The sequence below is a fragment of the Moschus berezovskii genome, chromosome 14 (genome assembly GCF_049115385.1).
Source record: "Moschus berezovskii isolate FMDL1 chromosome 14, NW_MosBer_1.0, whole genome shotgun sequence".
Taxonomy (NCBI): Eukaryota; Metazoa; Chordata; class Mammalia; order Artiodactyla; family Moschidae; genus Moschus; species Moschus berezovskii.
The window spans coordinates 71050449-71066746 of NC_142473.1; positions in this window are offsets into that span (position 1 = coordinate 71050449).

The window sequence follows — 16298 nt, forward strand, 5'->3', positions numbered from 1 at the left end:
GCCCACGTTGCCACTGATTAGTCACTTTCTGGGCCTCCAGTGCCTCTTCTCGAAAATGAAATCTTCAGTTGTCAGCGTGGATATGTGTCATGCTCGGCACTTTTTTTTTATAATAAATATACATAATGTACAATTTACCATTTCGACCATTTTTAACTGTATAGTTCAGTGGCGTTAAGTGCATTCATGTGGTTGTGTAAACATCACCACCATCCATCTCCAGAACTTTATCATCTTCCCAAACTGAAACTCTGCACCCACTAAAAATAATTCCCCCTTCCCCCTCCTCCCAACCGCTGGTAACTTCCATTCTACTTTCTGCCTTTGTGTATTGGACTATTCCAGAAACCTCATATGAGTGGAATCATGGACAAATATGACTTGTCCTATATCTGATTTTATTTCACTCAGCATAATGTTGTCAGGGCTCATCCATGTTGTGGCCTGTGTCAGAATTCCCTTCCTCTTTAAAGCAGAGTGCTGCTCCGTTGTAGAGATATACCACGCATTTGTCCATTTAGCAATTGACAGACATCTGAGTTGCTTCCACCTTTTTGCTAATCTGAATCATGCTTCTCTGAACATGGGTGTACAGGTATCTCTCTGAGTCCTTCCATTCATTTTTTTAGGGTCTGTACCCCAAAGTGGAGTTGGCTCAGCACCCTTGGCACACTCTTCCTGGGCTTGGGAAATCCCCCTCCTATAAGCCCTGCCCCCCAACCCCCAGGACAGTCAGTAACTCGTTTGAGAACTAAGGCCCAGACACATGAGAAGGCTCAGCCCACAGGACCCTCTCTTGAAGACTTGCATTTGAAAGATTGATGGGAAGAAGGAAGCACAGTGCAGGATTGGTTCTAAGGTGGCAGAAGAAATTGATCTTCAGTCCACAGCAGGGGCAGGCATCTTAAAGGCCACAGGCATGGGTGGGGCCAGCTGTGGTTCCTGGATCTGAAGCATCTGCAACTTAGCATCAGGCGTTCTCACTGGGATCTATTTCTCCCTTCATAGCGTCCCACATCACTCTCTGCACTTCTCAGAATTTCCCCAAGCCACTGACAATGAGTTCCTTTTCTGCTTAAACCAGCAAGTCTATTGTTGGCAGCAAAGATCCTGACTGATTCAGTACGCCATGGAGCTGCAGCATGGAGGCATGAGTACTGGGTTTGGATTCCACAGACCTTTTGGAGAAGACTCTTCAGAGTCCCTTGGACTTCAAGGAGATCCAACCAGTCCATCCTAAAGGAAATCAGTCCTGAATATTCATTGGAAGAACCGATGCTAAAGCTGAAACTCAAATACTTTGGCCACCTGATGAGAAGAGCCGACTCATTGGAAAAGACCCTGATGCTGGGAAAATTTTAAGGCTGGGGGAAAAGGGGACGACAGAGCATGAAATGGTTGGATGGCATCACCGATGTGATGGACATGAATTTGAGTAGGCTTTGGGAGTTAGTGATGGACAGGGAAGCCCGGCATGCTGTACTCCATAGGGTTGCAAAGAGTCGGACACAGCTGAGCGACTGAACTGAACTGAGACCTGAGATCACGTGTCCGCTCAGCTCCTGATTCTCAGTCTGACTTCACACAAGTCAAGATGTCTTCCCAAGGCTCAATTCCTTGCCTGCAAGATTGTTGTAATCATCTTTACTTCTTCAAGCAACTGTGAGAAATCCATGCTATATTACAGAGGAAATCCCTTGTGAAGGGCAATAGAAGCTTCTAATGGGGAGTCACATCCCTGTTACTTCACTGGGGATCCAAACTCCCTTGCTTTTAAAAGCTAAGAGATTTGAGAGTCTGCATTATGAAGGCCACTTCAGGGCAAAATCCTGAATGTACTTGCTTGCAAGAGTTTGAAGGAACTCAAGCAAGTGCACTTTTTGGAAATTTAAAAAGTCGGTAAAGGCAGAGAGACGGGGAGCAGAGGTATTTATTAGGCAGCACCTGATGATTCAAATGGCCTTCCTGGTGGCTCAATCGGTAAAGAATCTGCCTGCAGTGCAGGGGACGCAGGTTCGATCCCTGTGTTGGGAAGATCCCCTGGAGAAGGAAATGGCAACTCACTCCAGTTTTCTTGCCTGGGAAATCCCATGGACTGAGGAGCCTGACAGGCTACAGTCCATGTGGCCAAATGCAGAGGCGTGATGCCAATAATGAAGAGGGTGAGGACGACAGTAATATTTATTGATTAGTTTTTGTGACCAATAATTTGCTATCCTTTGCATTGTTTCACGTAACCCTCTGAAACAGGGGTTGGCAAACTTTGACCTTCAGGCCAAGTCAGACCCACCACCTGTTTTGTAAATCAAGTTTAACTGGGACACAGCTATGTCTATCCATGTACTGATTCTACAGCTGCTTTCATTCCAACAACCACAGAGTTTAGTTGCAAAAGCTTTCACATGACCTCCAAGGCTATTTGCTATCTGACCCTTTATAGAAAAAGTTCCTGATCCTTGTTCTAAATGAAGCTTGAGAGATGGATACCATTGTTCTATCCACTCTCCAGATTGGAAAACCGAGAGATTGTTCTAAGAGCTAAATCTTGAAAGCCCTCAATTTCAGATTTGCGCTCAGAGACCATGCTCCAGCCACTTGCTTTTAACCTTACCCATCATTTTATGACAGTGATGTCCCCTCCTTTTCATTCCCCTTGGCCTTTTGGGGAATTGGCATACAACCCACGGTTACCGCACTGCAACTTCAAATGACAGCATCAGCCCTGGACTGAAATGTCTACTTCCTGCCTCCAGGGTCTCCATCAGAACTAGACATTGCTTCCTGAGGGGTTATTTGCTAACTTGACGCTCTCAAAATTGACCCCTGAAGCCACGGTGCTATCTGTCTGGTAAATGCTGGAAATCTGTGCCAGTTTGGGAGCTGAATCCAGGGATCCAGGAGAAATAAGGCTTTGCCAGGCAGGGCTGGCTTTGGAGACATTTCCCCAGGAGCACAAGTGTCCAGGGCTCCAGCTCCTGTCACTTCAGTGTCCCTGTGTCCCATCCCCCACATTAGGGTGCCTGGAGCCCCAGGGAAAGTGTTGGCATTTTGCTCTGCTTCTCATCTGAGCCTAAGGCTTACTTGAGACAGATTGGTCTCTGACAGTAAACAGCCACAGACCATGGAGAGGGGCTCCCGGGGCCGGGCACCCACACACTACCTGTCACATGGTGAACGGAGATAGGAGGGAGCCAGAGGGCGGCCACTTAGGAGGACACGCAGTTCCAGCCGTGTCGCCTTCCTGGTTCCATAGCTTCCTCGCCTCCATGGTTTTCAATCAACTTTTCCATCTTAATTCTGTTGTCTGTGATTCGGAAAACGTTTCGGGACTGGGGGAAACAGGTGGCAGGAGCCAGTCTGCAAGCCCCTGGCAGATGAATCTGCCAGGAAGGAGCTGGCACATTGATATGAAGCCTGAGACAGTGAGTTTGTGCCTGGGCTCTGCTTACAAGCCTCGTTCAGGCTAATGAATGCTGATAGAAGGATTCTGATTTGCAAAATGAAATGCCTGCAGCCCTTACTACCACCCAGAATGGTCTCATTTGTCATTTCAGGATGTGCCAGAGAGATGCTTTGTCACGTCTAGTTGCCAAAGACAGACTAGGCCACACCAGTACTGGTCTCAGTTTTCCCAGGACTACTTCCATGTGCTAGACCCTTCTCTTTACCTCAGTAAGTCCATCTGTAAAATGGGAAAGCAGTGGGACAGCAGCCCAGGGAGAATCCTCGTTCCAGAGAGCCTTGGCCCCAGGAGACAAGCTTGGGGTCTGGCAGCACTGGCAACAGCAGTGTTCTGCCTCCAGAGGGAAGGCAGAGGTCTCTGCATAATCTCTCAATAGTCCTCATCTCTTGGATAAATTGCATGCTGGAATTTAATTTTGAATCCCTGTTGTTTCCTTCACCTTTGACCTCTGACAACAGACCTTTGACCTCTGGTCTTTTGACTCCATGATCATCAACCTTTGCTCTCTGACCTCTCACTCCAGACCCTTTGACTGCCCTCTGATTACTGATCTCTGATCCTGGACCTGTGACCTCCTGCAATTAGGGTGATGAAGCAGGCTGCTGCCGCTCCTTGAAAAAGTAATCTGTCTGAGCAAGGAGAAAGGGGACAGGCACTTGGCAGGTGGCTTGTAGACTCTCGCTGGGCATGTTCTCTGCACCTTCCCTGGGGAGAAAGGCCCTCAGGGGAGGAGGGCTGTCTACTGTAACCTCAGCTCCAGGGGCAGAGTGGAGGAAGGGCTTGGAGGAGGACTTTTTTGGTTTGCATCCACGGCTCAGGGCCCACTACAATCCCTGCTAATGCTCTGTGGGACAGATGATTTAGCCCCTGACTTGCATCTCAGAATTCCACCTCCTCCACCGTCCCTGGGTGGAAGGAAGCAAACCACTATTGAGCACATGCTATGTGCTTTCACTTAGGCCACTTGCTCTCAAGCATTAACCCATTTGATCCACTAATCAGCTTCATGAGATCGGCACACTCATGTTGGCCAGTGCTGGGACACAGGGAGCCCACTAGAGCCCTGTGGGTGCAAGGATGACGATGACCAAGGATAGTGCGGGTGGTGGTGAAAACCATAGCTGTGTGACTTAAATTCTATTATTACTATCCTCATGTTACAGACAAGGAGACTGGGGCTTGGAAACATTGCACGGCCTTTCAAAGTGATGCCACTACTAAGAACCTAAGTTTTTTGATCACCATGCCACACCACCTCCTGGAATTCACATTCTAGGACCATAAGACCAAAAGGAAGCAAATCTCTAAGATCCACAAAAGCCAGAGGATGAATGTTCCTAGATTAATGATCCAAGTGATCCCACCAGTATCTGAAATCCATTGCACGTACAGCAACAGTGGAGTCAAAACGTGACCTGGACAGGCAGCAGGCACACCACACACACTTAGCTTTATCCCACAGCTCATTAATCACCCTCAGTTCAAAAGCATTTATCATGATTAGATCCAGCCCAGTGTCTGTGGTAATGGATTTTTTTTGTAAGTAATTCAAATAGAAAACCATATCTTCCCTGAAAGATTCTACAGGTCAAGATCTGGAGGTCAGGATTATTCATTCATTGAACAAATATTTGTTGTATACCTACTGTGTGCCAGAGGACTTCCCCAGTGGCTCAGCGGTAAAGAATCTGCCTGCAATGCAGCAGCCGCAGGAGACACGGGTTCCATCCCTGGGTGGGGAAGATCCCCTAGAGGAGGGCACAGCAACCCACTTCTGTATTCTTGCCTGGAGAATCCCATGGACAGAGGAGCCTGGTGGGGTACAGTCCATGGGGTTGCAAAGAGTCAGACATGACTGAAGTAACCTAGCATGCATGGACTGTGAGCCAGACACTTCTAGACGCTGGAAATCCGGTAAGGGTCAAAATGAGTAAAAATCTTAGTCCCTCTGGAGTGTCTCTCTCCTCAAGGTAAGAGATACTCAATAAACAAAAGATATAAAGATTGTTACATGGTGGTCCTACACTCCTAGGAAAGGACTGATTATTCTATAGTCATGGGTTCAAGTATCCACCAGAACTAGTTTTCAACCTGTCTAATCCATCAATGACAATTCTATACTTGATGAATTGATGAGTGACAACTCACTTCAATGAACACAACTCTGAAAGCCAAGCTATCAGTGACAGTCACCATGGTGTGGAGGCCAGCCAACTGCTGGTGGACTGCCTTCTGTGAACACACTTCTAAGGCTGACATCAACCCATCCTGCCTCTAAAACCAACCCAAACCCAAATACACTCTTCCCAACAATCTATAAAAGACCAGCACTTTGCTTTGCTTAGAGAAATTTGCATGATCAATATGGCTCTACCTTTACTTAAGAAATATTTTCAGGACTTCCTTGGTGGCCTAGTGGTTAAGAATCTGCCTGCAAATGCAGAGGACACGGGTTCCATCCCTGGTCTGGGCAGATCCCACATGCCATGAGGCAACTAAGCCCATGTGCTGCAACTACCGAGCCTCAGACTATGAACCTCAACAAGAGAAGCGACTACAATGAGAAGTCCACGTGCCACAACTAAAGAAAACCTGTGCACATCAACAAAGACACAGCACAGCCCAAAATAAAAAAATAATAAGAAATATTTTCCAATTTTGAACAGTGGTCTCCATTGATAAGTCTGGAGGTTCGAATGAAATTATTTTGAAAGCCCTCAATCCAACAGATGCACACACCTGGTCCTTTGTGCCCAAGGGTAGTTACTCTATAGATTCCCCTGATGCATTCCATTAAAGTGTCTTTAATGGAATGTCTTAAATAAAATGTCTTTAATAAGTGCTGAATTTATTATCTTGGGATTTGTAACCAAATGGTTCTTTGAACAAGAAAATTACATCTCAGTCATCACATAATGAGAACTATTTGGAGCTGTACCATTTGGTGAATATTTTTGCCATTAATCTGCTTATTCTTTTCCTGCTTGCTTTGCTTTTGATTCTGTTTGACTGCTTCTGAGGAGGCAGGCCATGGACCTGGTACCAGAATTGGGATTCTCATGTGACGTAAGGGATGTAAGAGATGCGGGTTCGATCCCCGGGTCAGGAAGAGCCCCTGGAGGAAGCCATGGCAACCCACTCCAGGATTCTTACCTGGAAAATCCCATGGACAGAGGAACCTGGCAGGCCACAGTCCATGGGGTCACAGAGTCGGACACGACTGAAGCAACTTAGCACGACTATTTGTAAAGTCTTGTCGTGTGTGCCTTTGTTTTGACTTGGATTGACTTATGTCTATTGAATACATAGAGAAGGCTCCATGGGGAGAGTTGGAGGCATAGGCTCCAATTCAATTCACACCAGTCCTGAGGATTACAAGCTGGAGGTTTGGAGACCAGCAAACAATTCATGTAAAAGTGGTGCATTAAATTCTGCTCTAGGTCCCCTTCAAAATTTTATGAGAATATTCCCTGTTTTATCAATTTTAAAAGAAGGTCACTTTGCTCAATCTATTCTAAGGTCAATAATTGGTGTGTTAATGATTATCTGACCCCTTCCTAACATGTTCTTGGTTGAGGAATCTGAAAAAAACATCCATAAACACGCATACTTTTTGACCAACCGTAGTGGTTGGTCTCTTTGTCATGGGTGTGGCTATATCAAAGCCTCAACATCCTCCTGGCAGAATTCCTGTTCCTCATATGAATTTGCATTTAATTAGGTAGATAACAAAATGTTTTTCTTCTTGGTGTATTAGTTTGTGAGGACTGCCATAACAAAGTATCACAGACTAGGCTGTTTAAAATACAGAAATTTATTTTCCCACGACTCTGGAAGCTTGACGTTCAAGACCAAAGTGTCAGCAGGTTTGGTTTCTTCGAAGACCTCTGTCCTCGGCCTGTAGTGAGCTGTAGTCCCTCTGGGCCTTCACATGGCCTTCCCTCTGTGTCTGTGTTCTAACCTCTTCTTCTTAGAAAAGCAGTCATACCAGAGAAGGGCCCAGCCTAATTGTCTCATTTAAACTTAATCACCTCTTTAAAAACCCTGTCTCTGAATGCAATCACACTTTGAGGTACTGGGAGCTAAGACTTCCAGTCTTATGATTTTTATGGGAACACAACCCAGCCCATAAAACTTGGAATAATTGACCATTTGGAGGAAGTGAGACTTGTCAAAGTGAGGGAATTGATGCATTTAACAATAGTTTTAGAAAATTATGAGAAAATTCATTAAAACTTCAACAGTCAGCAACTTTGTTTGGGGACAGATGGTTCCTAGACTTACTGTGGAGATGATTTCATAATGTATGTCTGTATTATGCAGTATATCTAAAACTCACAGAATACTACATTTCAGCTGCATTTCAATTTTAAAAATTCAGTTATCAGCTTCTTTGATTGATGTGTTAAGGACTCAAAACAAAACACTGACTCTTAAGAGTCTGTCTCAAAGTCTTTCTATTTCACTCCTGTCCAAGCCCTCAGAGATTTCTGCTCTTTGCTTCTTTCTTTCGACTTTATGGTCCCCACTCATTTAGGTCCCTCTCTTTCTTCTGCTCTTCCTCCTGGCTTTCTATGTGAGTTTGTCTCAGGAAAAGCAAAATAACATTGCAAAATAATCCCGTAAAACTACTAGACCAGAAGGCACATCTATAGCAGCTGAAATTTAACCACAGTCTAGGGCTAAATTGAAGGTTATAATTATAGTATTTTTGTAAACCTCAGGAAGACAGAAATTTGCAGCAGAAATTAGGATTTTGCTAGACTGATTGTCCTGGACTATCAGATTTTTACTAGCTAGTTTACCTAATTGTTAGTCCCCCGGTGAGGAGATAATACTAAAACTAGCAGCGGAGGTGAGAAAAAGAGAGAAGCTAAAGAATCCAGCTATGCCACAATTTTTTCAAAGGCCCTGAAAGGGCAAGAAAAATAAGACAGTTGCTGGAATATGGTCATTTGAGAAGTCTTTTCCTTACAGGCAGCGGTATGTTGGTATATATTTAACCACCAGTTCTCAACTTGGAAAGGAAGCCATGAACAATAGTGTTTGTATATTTCATGGCATAAATACTCCCACCCTGGCCGATTCCGAGAGAACAACATGACATCATCGAGTGCAGTGCTGAGTAGGGAGGCTCTGCTCTGGAGCAAGACTCCACCACAAGGCTCTGCTTCAGGCGGTTTGGCTAGACTTGCAAACAAAATTAGACATCAACAGGGACTCCAGGAAACCTCCAATGATATTCTGGGGTAGACCTACAGTCAAGGTCAAGGGAATCTATTTCCCTTTTTAATGTCCTCTGACCTGAAATAAAAGAACTGGAAAACAATCAATGAGAATGAATTGCCAATTTAGACATTTTTCAACAAATAATCCTATAGAAATAAATAAGTTAAAAATGGACACAAACATCTGGCTTTCTGGCTTAAGCTGCTGGTCCAGAGTCCAAAAGGCGCTCTGTGCACTCAGAATGCAGAGCTGGCTGAAAGGACCACTTGTAGGTGTTGCAAACATCAGAAGGTCAAATGCCCCACGATGCACAGAAACTGAAGAGCAGCTTTCCAAAATCTGTCCAGCGGTGCCTCTTGGGCAGACGTCAATACCCAACAAGTCTGCCCCTTCCTTCCCCTAAACTCCATGTACAGCACATAGCTGTTGCTTTTGTCTACCTTGGTAGCTCTGGAGTCTTTTCATGTGGTTTAAGTAAAGTTGACCTCAGCTCTGTCCCCCTCCTCCTTCAGACTAGCAGGTGACTCAGAAGTGGCTGATCAGAACTCTGGTCCCTAGGTTCAGTGACAGGCAAGCGACTCAATCTGTGACCTTGATCTCCAGAATTTTCAGGAAAGGTGGTATCCCTCTAGTGGAGTTAAGCTAGTTGCTAAGCTAGGAAACGGAATGCATTTCTCCTTATACCTGGGCTTGCCCTGGGGAGGCTCACCTGTGTGTGTGCGTCTGCTTCTGTTTCCCTGCATCATTTCCCCCTTCTCCCTCTTCTCACAGCCTCATGGATGCTGCCTTTTCATGGCCACTGATGCTTCCTCGTTCTTGCCTTTGCCTCGGGCATCTCTCCACTTCTCCCTGTTTCATGCCATGAAGCAAAGACTACGTCCGTCTCATGTGTTATTGGATACCCAGTGCCTAGAATCCCTTTAGAATAGAGAATGATTATTGCCTTTCTCCGAGTCTTCCATTCAAACTGCCTGAGTCATGGCATCAAATAGGGCTGAGCCCCAGGCATCACTCTGGTCCAGTCTATTATGGCCAGCGTCTCACAGGGCCATGGGCCGGTAATTAAAGACATCTGGAAAGATGGAAGTATAACTTGTTCAGTGCAAACCGGCTATGATGGGCAGATTCTGACATGGCTCCAATGATCGCTGCCTCCAAGTATTCCTGCACTTGTGTAATCCTCTCCCCTTGAGTGTTGGCTGGGGCTTGGTTGCTCCTAACCAAGAGAATACAGTAAAAGTGATAAGGTTATCAAAGATTTTGTGACTTCTATCTTGCTGGTATTCTCCCTCCGTATCTCTTATACGCCTGTCCTGTTGGAGAGGACCATCTATCAAGGAAGTGTTGGTGACCTTCAGCCGACAGCTGGAAACTGAATGCTACCAACGGTCATGCGAGCTGAGAAGTGTATCCATCCCAGAAAAGCCTTTGGATTAGACCTTAGCTGACACCAGGATTTCAGTCTTCTAAGAGACCCTGAAGCAGAGGACCCAGTGAATCTGTTCCTAAATTTCAGACCTACACAAGTTGTAACATAATAAATGTTTTAAGTTCAAGGATAAGTCACTGATGCAGCATTACATAACTGTCCTCAAGCCAAATGCTTTCTTATCTCAATGCCATTTTTACCATTATTTCTTGTGTGTGGGGGTGGGTGTGTTAGTCACTCAGTCATGTTCAGCTCTTTGCGACCTCATGGACTGTAGCCCGCCAGGTTCCTCTGTCCATGGGATCCTCTAGGCAAGAATCCTGGAGGGAGTTACCATTTCCTCCTTCCCGGGGACCTTCCGAACCAGGGATCGAACCCAGGTCTCTCACATTTCAGGTAGATTCTTTACCACCTGAGCCACCAGGGAAACCCACCATTATTTCTTAATTGTTGCCCCTTTGTTAATTCTGGTCCTCCTGGGTTGGGCATTTGCAATGTTGTGTTTCAAAGGCCAGAGGCAGTGGGAGGAGACTGATTGTCCACTGAAGACCTCCCAGCTTGGGTCCATATCCAAGGAGGAGACTGCACCTCCCAGGACCGCAGGCCACCTGTGCTCTGTAGCAGCAGTGCTGGGAGCTGCAGCTTCATTGCCCAGGGTCAGCATCACTAATCCTTGAAAAGAGGCCTGGGGCCAGCAGATGCCAATGACAGTGAATGGATGACTTACGTTGGGGCCGAGTCCTCCTTCCTTCCCAGAGAATGGTTTATATTTTGGCTTGAGATGCCCACGGGAGCCCCACGTTCTGCTCTGGGCCTCTGAAGCAAACATGAGCCGCCCGTGGGTTAGAAGACTTTGGCTGCTCTTTTTGGTACATTCCCAGGCTCCTATTAATGCTCAAGTGATCCCTGTCACTCAGAGCCCAAGAGACTTGATCCCAGAGCCCTGTGATCCTCAGCCAGAGCCAGAACATGGACGTGTCCAATCAGGGACAGGCCAGAGGCCAAGCCTCTTCCTTTTCTTCCCCAGATCGGCTGTCTCCTTGGGGACATGACACACCCAGCTGAGGCCTCAAACAGGAGACAGAGAAAACACCCCTGTTGAAAGAGTTCCTCTACAGCTTCCATCCAGTAGACTATCTATCTGGCTCCTCAGAGAGCAGCAGGGGAACCCAGCACCCTAGGCTGCTTGGTGAGTGGGTGACAGGACACGTTGCTGCTGCCTCGGCACCTTCAGTGGGAAGGGGGTTCCTTTGGGGCCTTTGTGGTTTGAGGGTCCTCTCCCGTTTTTACCTCTGTGCTGCAGGGCCAGTGTGCCTGGTGGGGCTGCAGAATCTGTGCCTACGCTGTGCTCACTCGGTAGAGCAGAGTCCCAAGGTGGGTTTCTGGCCATCTCTGGTGGGCAGCTCTGAAAGCAGAGAAGTCCAGTCTGAGAACCACCTTCCTCCTGTGGGCACATGCCTAGGTGACCGAGGAGGTGCTCCAGGGGCAGGTTGGAGTGATGGGAAGAACAGAGCCACTGGAGTCAGACAAGTCTGCGACTGAATCCAACCCAAGTCACCTGCAGCATGACCTCAAGTAAATTACATCCCCTCCCAGCCTCAGCATCCCCATATGTAATCAGACAGTAATTTATTCACAGTGTGCCAGTCCCCACCTTGAAAGCCGCATCTAGAGAATTCCCTGGTGGTCCAATGGTTAAAACTCCAAGCTTTCACTGCTAAGGGCCCAGGTTCGATCCCTGGTCGGAGAGCTAAGACCCCATAAGAAAGGCCCATCAAGACATGAACTAGGGTGAGGCAAATGGGACACTTGTCTTGGGAACATAATTTAAGAGGGTATCCTTCTGTTTATTGTTTCTTTTGCTGTGCAAAAGCTTTTGAGTTTAATTAGGTTCCGTCTGTTTATTTTTGTTTTATTTCCATTACCCTAAGAGATGACTCGGAAAAGGTATTGCTGTGATTTATGTTCAGTGTCCTGCCTATGTTTTCCTCTTAGAATTTTATAGTATCCGGTCTTCCATCTAGGTCTTTCATTAATTTTGAGTTTATTTGTGTATGGTGTTAAAGAGTGTTCTAATTTCATTTCTTTTTATGTACCTATCTGGTTTTCCCAGCAAGAACCAAAGAATGGGAGAAGATATTTGCAAATGATGCAACTGACAACAAATTAATCTCCAAATTTACAAACAGTTAATGGAGCTTAATATCAAAACCCCCAAACAATCCAATCAAAAAATGGACAGAAAATCTAAATATACATTTCTCCAAAGAAGTCATACAAGTGGCCAAGAGGTATATGAAAAGATGCTCAATATCAACATCGCTAATTATTAGAGAAATGCAAATCAAAACCACAAAGAGATATCACCTCACAGTCGAATTAGCCATCATCAAAAAATCTACAAACAATAAATACTGGAGAGGGTGTGGAGAAAAGAGAGCCCTCCCACACTGTTGATAGGAATGTAAACTGGTAGAACCACTATGAATAACAGTACAGAGGTTCCTTAAGAAACTAAAAATGGAGTTACCACATGACCCAGCAATCCCATTCCTGGGTGTATATCTGGAGAAAACCATGGTTCAAAAGGTTAGATGTGCCCCAATGTTCTTTGCAGCACTGTTCACAACAGCCAAGACCTGGAAGCAACTTAAATGTCCATTAACAGAGGAAAGAAGATGTCGTACATATAATGTATCATTGCATGTGTGCTCAGCCACTCAGTCATGTTCAACTCTTTGTGACCTTATGGACAATATCCTGCCAGGCTTCTCTGTCCCTGGGATTCTCCAGGCAAGAATATTGAGTGGGTGGCCGTTTTATCCTCGAGGAGGTCTTCCCGATCCAGGGATTGAACTTGCATCTTCTATGTCTCTGGCATTGGCATGCAGATTCTTTACCACTGATGGACCTGGGAAGCCCATAACGGAATATTACTCAGTCATTAAAAAGAATGAAATAACGCCATTTGCAGCAACATGGATGAAGCTAGAGAGTATCATACTAAGTGAAGTACTTCAGACAGAGAAAAAAAATAGCATATGTTATTGCTTATATGTGGAATATATAAATACATATATATATATATATATATATATACACACACACAAATGAACTTATTTACAGAACAGAAACAGACTCACAGACTCAGAGAATGAACTTATGGTTATCAGGAAAGAAGGGTGGCAGGTAGAGATAGTTAGGGAATTTGAGATTGACACATACATACTAATATATCTAAAATTGATAACCAACAAGGACCTACTATATAGTACAGGGAATTCTACTCAATACTCTGCAACAGCCTGTATGGGAAAAGAATCTTAAAGAAGAGTAGATACATGCATATTTATAACTGAATCACTCTTCTGTACACCTGGAACTAACCTGACTAACATTGTTAGTCAACTATGCTTCATAAAATAAATTTTTTAAAAGGTGCCAGAAAACTGAGTAACCAGCATAAATAATATTTTAATGCAATATTTTAAATCAAATCTAGTGCAAAAAAGTCATGGGGAACAAAATACCACAATTCTAAACAAAGATAGGACCTGTCAACATTAGCAGCCTTTGTGAGATGCTCCTGGGAGGCTAGAGAGATGGGTCATAACAACACAAGGGGTTCCTGTCAGCCAGCTCAGTGCTAAATTCAAGTGCATCATGCTGGTTTCCTCTGTCTAGTGCACAGGGGCGGGGGACGGGGCATTGCACAAAGCCAGGTCTGAGTCCTGTTTTTGCTACTTACAGGTTGGAGGCCTCAAGTAACGTTACTTCACCACTCTAAGCCTCAGTATCCTGACATGTGCATGCTACGTCGCTTCAGTCATGTCTGACTCTTTGCAACTCCATGGACCGTAGCTCACCAGGCTTTTCTGTCCATGGGATTCTCTAGGCATGAACACTGGAGGGGGTTGCCCTGCCCTCCTCCAGGGGATCTTCCCAATCCAGGGATAGAGCTTATGTCCCTTATGTCTCCTGCATTGGCAGACGGGTTCTTTACCACTAGCGCCAGCTGGGAAACCCTTTTCCTGACCTGTGAAGCAGCATAATAAACAGAATGATGATAACAACACTATCTCCGCAGGCTTCCCTGGTGGCTCAGACAGTAAAGCGTCTGCCTGTAGTGTGGGAGACTCAGGTTCGATCCCTGGGTTGGGAGGATCCCCTGGAGAAGGAAATGGCAACCCACTCCAGTATTCTTGCCTGGAAAATTCCATGAGCCAGGTAGGCTACAGTCCATGGGGTCGCAAATAGTCGGACATGACTGAGCCACTTCATTTCACTTCACATCTCCACCAAAGGGTGGTTGGAACACAGGACGCCTGACACTAAGTCCTCAATCACAGTGGCTGCCGTTATAACATCATTGAACATCCTTTGGAATCAACACAGAAAATTCACTTGGCTGGGCTGAGGATAAAACCCGCTGGCGTTTTGTGGCTGGCTTGTGCGCTGCCTTTGTGAGCCCTCCAGATAGGCTGTGTCTGCCGGGCTCTCTGCTTCAGCAGACACACAGCTGGCCTGGGAGCTGCCTGACTGAAGCCGCCTTTACTGCTGCGTCTGCTGCCATCTGGATATCAGAGGGCGCACGAGAAGGGGCTGGTTGCCGCGGCAGGAACAGCTGGGGTGGACAGCCCAGAGAGTCCTGAGCTGCAGTCTGTTGGCTGCATGCTATTTGGGGATGCATGGTTTGAGGCAAGGGATAGAATAGCGTCTCTGGGGTACAGCCAGCCACTTCCAGCCTTGGCGTGCCAGAAGCATGGGGCTTTGGCCCACTTCTGATGGCTTCATTGTCCAGTTTGAGAGCTGGACAGTGAGAGCTGGAAAGCTCAGGGTGCAGGGAACCCCAACAGGACAAAGGAAGGCATTCACCATTGGGGGTGGATTTTCTCCTTCTGATGCTTTGGATGTCAGGAATTCAGGGGTGTTCCACCAGGCATTCCCCCTCAAGGTGTCTCATGAGGACACAGTCAGATACTGGCCGTCACTGCAACATCTGAAGAATCTAGTAGGGCTGGAGGGTCTGTGTCCAGGATGGTACACTCCTGGGGCTGTTGATCTGAGGCCTCAGCTCCTTTCCAAGACACCAGAGAGGAAGCTGTGATGCCTTCACACAGTGCCACTTCCACCATATAAATGTCCTAGTCACACAGGTCAGCCCTGATTCAACGCAGGAGGGACCTCAACAAGGGTAAGAATATCAGGAGGCAAGGAGCAGTAGGGGCCACATGCCAGGTAGGACAGCATCAGATGATGCCTGCATGTGATTAGCACTCAAGGAACATCACTTATTTTTATTACTAACTGAGTGATCAATAAGCTCTAGCTTGGAGGACTTCCCTGGTGGTCCACTGGTTAAGACTCTGTGCTTCCAACTCAGGAGCTCAGGTTCGATCTCTGGTCTGGGAACTAAGATGACACATGCCTCCCAGTGCAGCCAAAAATATAAATAGAGAGAGAAAGATTAAAAGGAAAGCTCTAGCTTGGGGCTCTAGCTCCTCCATCATCTTACCGTTCTTCGCTCATTCCCCAGCAGCTCTCCTGGGCGGGATCTAAGTGAATAGCATCTGTGTAGCTGTGTGCTGGGCACGGGGGTCCCATCCGGGTCCCGTGGTATCCCTGGGATAGAAATACTGTGACAAACATGAGAAGATGCTAAAAGCCAGGGGAAAGTGTGTTGATAAATAATGAATTCTTCAATGGGGGTGTCACATGTAATAGGACTTATTCATGTTGATTATCTTGCTTGAGAGCCATGGTGGGTGTGAAAAGCAGAAAATCGGGAATGAGACTGCCTGGAGCGATTTCTCATTTTTACTGGCTGTGTGACCTTGGGCGAGTTACTTAACTTTGCTGGAACCCAGTTTTCTTATCTGTCACGAATGGAAATAATGATAGTTCTAACTTCACAAGGTGGTTAGAATATTAAATGGGTGAATTCAACATTCTAAGCATCTAAAAGGCTCAGAATAGTGCTTGGCTTGTAATAAATATTCAGAAAGATGAGCTATTATTATTCCTCCTTCTCAAATCATCCAGAGATGGAAGTCAAGGAGGAGATAAAGAAACAAGGAAATAAAAAGATGTGTGGCCCCTGACTCAACAATTCCAAGGCAGAAAGTGAAAGACACGCTCAGTCGTGTTTGACTCCTTGTCACCCTACGGACTGTAGCC